We start from the raw sequence: 5115 nt of genomic DNA, 5'->3' as shown, positions 1-5115 counted from the left end.
CCACATGTAAAATATGCAAGGTCAAGTGACCAGAGAGAGAAAACTACATGACAGATCTACGGAAGAAGAGGGAGGGATTAGGGGTTGCGTTATGAGCCCGTGAAAGATTAACACGCAGCTGGCTTTACCTTTAGTTTTTGGAGCTGAGGCTGGAGCTGAGCCACTTCTTTGGGGATGTGAATGTGCACGACGAAGCAAGCTGCTTCTTCATAGTTGGAGGAGAGAGACAGGATACAGTAGTGAAATTACAAAGTAGTCAAACAAAGGAGAGCTGGAAGAGCTCAATCGTCCTATGAAGGCTCTCGTCTGTATGCATCCCGCGAGGAATCAAAGGCTTCTGGGCACGGGGCCTTGACGTTATTAGAGCCTTGAGTAAGAGAGCCCACAACTCAAGGTGCTTATCCGCAGGTCGATGCATATTAGGGGAAGCTTTCCAGCATTCAAATTTCGGTGAGCACTGACCTGTGCCTGTCACTGCCACGTTGGTCAAAAGGAAGAGGAAGGGTAACGGGCTAATAGAAAGGGAGCCGGCATGCGTAGCCACTATAAATATTTTGTTGAATAAGGTTTGCTTGCATGAATGATGATAAAGATGATCATGTGCAATTTCCATTGCTCAATGAGACGGGAAATTCTTCTTTCAGATAAGATTGATAAATGGGTGTCCGTGATTTGAAGAAGCATATGTTTTGGATCTTGTTGAAGGTTGAAATTACCTTTTGCTAGGCCATTTACTTGTTTTTAGAGATATTTTGTTGAATAAGGTTTTCTTGCATGAATGATGATAAAGATGATCATGTGCAATTTCCATTGCTAAATGAGACGGGAAATTCTTCTTTCAGATAAGATTGATAAATGGGTTTGGTGATTTAAAGAAGCATGTTTTGGATCTTGTTGAAGCTTGAAATTATATTTTTCTCCTAAGATGTTTAGGTTTTTTCAAGAGCTATTTTGTTGGTTTTTAATGGATGACAATGTGAGACACTTTTTAAGAAATAACATAATTCGGAAATACATTCATTAAAGTTTAACATGAGGGCTTGTTTGTCGAGACTCTTGATTGCGAGGTTGGGCATCCCTATAGATTGTAAGGTTTGGGGAGGGGGAGGGAGAGAGAGAGAGAGAGAGAGAGAGAGAGAGAGAGAGAGAGAGAGAGAGTTGGGTCTTTGCATGCGTTGTACATGTGTATTAAAGTAGACGAGGGACTTGAGAGTATCTCATAAGGATGTGATTTATGTAAATTTATGTGCTTGATAATTTTGGCTTGCAAGGCATATATACAGGTTCCATCAAAGATGAGTCAAAGTTCTTTGCTTCAATTCTTTGGAAGGGGACAAAAGACCTCAGCTTCAGATGACAAAGCTCGTGCATCAGATAACGAAACTGAAAAGCAATCTATGAGAGAGCGAAATGGAAGACATTGTGGAGATAGAGGATACTCTCGAGGTTGGCGTGGAGAGTTTAAATGCCCATACTATAGAAGAGATCGAAGGTGTAAGGCAATCAACTGATGGCTCACACAATGGTGTCTCTACAACTACATAAGTGATTGCACCAACAAAGGCTAAAAAGGTAACCGTGAGGAAGTTTCGTCAAGAATGGACAATTACGTATCCCTTTGTTTTCCAGGTCATTCATAAGGAGAAGGAGTTTATGAAATGTGCTTGGTGTACAAAGTATAAAGTTAAAGGACCTTGGGGCAAAGGAAATGGTTGTAAAACAATCATGAAGAGTGCCATAAGAAAACATCGTAAGTCCAAGGAGCACGTTTGGGCTGCAACAAAGCACTATAGCGAAGGTGGAAAACGGATGAAGACTCATGCAAAGGAAGTCATTAGCAGAAATAGGCACAGGGTCATTACTGTCATGAAACTTGCATATTTCAATGCAAAAGAGGACCTGGCTATCCGTAAGTATGAGGGATTGTGTGGTTTGGCCTATTCTTTGAATGTAGAAGAAATGCCCATTCAGCATGACTACTCCTCATATACTAATATGATGGCCGAGAAGGAGTTCATCTTTTGCATATCAAAGTATTTGGATGATTTGCAAAAATAAAAGTTGTTGCAAAGGCCCTATTATGCATTGATGGTAGATGAGACTACGGATAGGTCTTTAGAGAAGCATCTCATCATTTATTTCTCTTTTCTGGCAACTAAATGTTCTGGCTGCTCCTCTGCTGAAATTACATTTGCAAAGCTACTCACAATACCTAATGGGTGTGACTAGACAAAGTTTGATGCAATCATGAAAATGATGAAAGAAGTTGGACTTAACAAGCAGCAATTGGTTGGAATAGCAACAGATGGAGATAGCTCAATGCTTGGTTGCCACGATGGATTGGTTCCAAAAATGAAAAGAGAGATGCCACATCTCATGAGTGTTCATTGTATTGCACATAGAGAGGCTCTTGTTGTACTTGATGCAGTTAAATGCTTTCCTTGTATACCTTATATAGATAAACTTGCTAACAAAGTCTATTCATGGATTTCTGGTTCTAGTGTAAGGCACACAGGTTTCCAAAGTTTGTTGAAGGAGATACACTTACAAGTCTTAGAAGTTTTAAACATTCATGAGGTTTGATGGCTAGCACGAGGTAATGTGATGGAGAGGTTGACGCAACTCATGCCTGCAATTCTTAGCTTTTGGAAAGAAAATGCGAAGAGTTGGTATGAGAAACTTCGCGTATATAAAGTCCTCCTTTGTATATACATGCTGGCAGATGTGCTGAGGGATCTTAATGCGTTGAATACTCATTTCCAAAAGGAGAATGTGGATATTCCTTCTATAAGTGATGAAATAGAGGTAACTATTGTTTCTTTGAAACGAAAATTTCTTCAGCAGGAGTTTGGAAAAGGCACTCACTTCCTGAAGAATTTCATGGATGCCACAAAGGACTATGTTTTTGTGTATGTTAGTGATGATGGAAGGGAGATTTTGCATCAGCTCTTGTATGCTAAAATTCCAGGCAATGATGCAAATGGGTTGCCATTGGATAAGGAAGTGGGCGACGTTCAAAGTTGCATGAATTTTGCAAAGAGGTTTGTCTTGAGAGTGATAGAATGTGTGAATGACCGATTTCCAGATGTTTATTTCTTCAATGCAGCTAGACTTTTCAGCCCGCATTACTATCATCGCAGAACAAAGATTGTAGAGGAGATAAAATCCAGAGAGAAAAAGTTCTCAGAATGGCTTGAGAAATTGCTTGAGAAGTTTGGAAGTCTGGTTGACATTGACAATTGCAAGGCAGAGTTGCTATCATTCACAGATACATTGTATTATGGCTACGAGGGGATGAATATGTCAGAAGCATGGCCTGTTTTTTGTTCTAATAAGAACTGGATGCAAACGTATGTGAATCTGACAAAGTTGTGGCAGGTCATGTTGGTTCTTCCTGTGTCATCTGTGTCATGTGAAAGAGGTTTCTCAAAACAAAATCTCATCAAGACGCATGCTCGGGAGTGCTTGAATGTGGAAACTCTTGAAGCATTAATGCGTGTTTCATTGCTTGGACCTAGCATTGAGAATGTAGAATGGCAAAAGGTTTATGATATTTGGAATCTTGCAAAACCAAGGAGGACATCGTCCGACTTATGAGTTTGTGATGCGATTCATCTTTCAGTATTTTGATGGAATTCGCTACTAGAATATATTCGATTACTTAAATGGAGTCCATGTACTTTTGAAGGGACTTTGCTAATATGGTCTATTATCTTTTTGGACAATGCGCTCAGAGTTGCATTAAACAATCCAATGCCCATGCAATTTCTCAGTTGTTGATACAACATGCACTGGCTGGTTGCAACAAAGCTGATTTCTCTCCAGTCAACACCACGTTTTACCTCCTATATATTTATTGAAGATGCAAAATGAGACAGCTTTGTCTATATGGTAGCTGAGCTTTTACATCATCTTGTTTCGTTAGTTTTGCGAAAAGAAAATTCTTACTCTGTATATTTATTGAAGATGCAAAATGAGACAGTTTTGCATATCTGAAAGCTGAACTGTTACATCACCTGGTTTTGTTGGTTTTGCATTTTGCAGGAATCTGGCTAGACTGGCACGTAAGCCACTCCTTGAAAGTTTTTTCAAAAGTGTGCAAAATCTTCTATAGTCAAAAATAACTACTGATTATCAAAAAGGATTTAGCTACCTCATGATGTCCTGACTCCTAAGAAAAGGGCAGGAGCTACATTCTCATGACAATTCTGTGAACGATGTGCTCTCTATTGGTGTATTCGAGTTTCTACAAAGGACTCATATGTATGTGTTCTCTATAGCTCAAAATGTTGGTCCAAACAACCATCTTGAAGGTGTTGTAACTTGTAAGCATTTTAGTACACATCCAATGGCCTGGTTTGAAGGTGGCAGCCAAGAAAGACAAGCTTATCTCAAAGTGTAATCCTTTATTTGGAAGATAGTTTTATTTCAGTCCTATTTTGCTCTCGGTACTTGGGGATACAACATCAATTCTCTCTCGCTTGGTTTTAGAGGGAATCCCCTCGTATTAATGTCCGTATCTTGTTCGTCTTTTGCTTTGTTGCTTGTTTTTTGTGATTACTTGTCCATTGATCTCGGTTGTTGATTGTGTAGATCTAAGGGCAATGCGGTGCCATATTTGTTGAAAGTTGAGGGCGAGGATCTGCTGCTGCTACAAGTTTTCATGTGCCTAGGGCTAATACATTGACACTGTCTTGCTAGTTGTTGAGTGGACCCTCTTAGATTAGGGTATATACTTGCTCTTTTGCTTTGCTGGTTCTTTTTGTTACTGCATGTGACTGTTGTTGAGGATACCCTTTTATTTGTTGATTTTACAGTGTAAGGAATGCATGGTGTGTAGTAGTGGTCAATGCTTACTGGTTATTGAGGATTCCGGAGATGGGGACTACCATGCAGTAACTGCAGCATGTATGGTGGCAGCATGCTCTTGGGGGAGAGACCAAGTGGCGAGCTCCAGTACAATGCAGAGCAGACACTAAGAAATGAGAAGTTGGAGGGTTGCTTTAGAGATCAGTGCAATATCATCCTGAGAGCGTTCTCCCTCTTCATTTCATTGTAGTAGGCGATACGTGCCTGGATGTGCTTGTATGATGCATTCAGCATATTTCAAGCTGC

General features: G+C 40.1%; 1 pseudogene; it reads left to right on the top strand.

Moving 5' to 3' along the window:
- The first annotated feature begins 1295 nt into the window (after positions 1–1295).
- On the top strand, positions 1296–3597 carry LOC147451950 (uncharacterized; annotated as a pseudogene).
- The last annotated feature ends 1518 nt before the right edge of the window (positions 3598–5115 follow it).

The sequence above is a fragment of the Adiantum capillus-veneris genome, chromosome 8 (assembly GCF_014529385.1).
Source record: "Adiantum capillus-veneris isolate H3 chromosome 8, ASM1452938v2, whole genome shotgun sequence".
NCBI classification, from domain to species: Eukaryota; Viridiplantae; Streptophyta; class Polypodiopsida; order Polypodiales; family Pteridaceae; genus Adiantum; species Adiantum capillus-veneris.
Note: the sequence above shows the minus strand (reverse complement) of the source record. Positions and strands in the feature narration are given on the sequence as shown.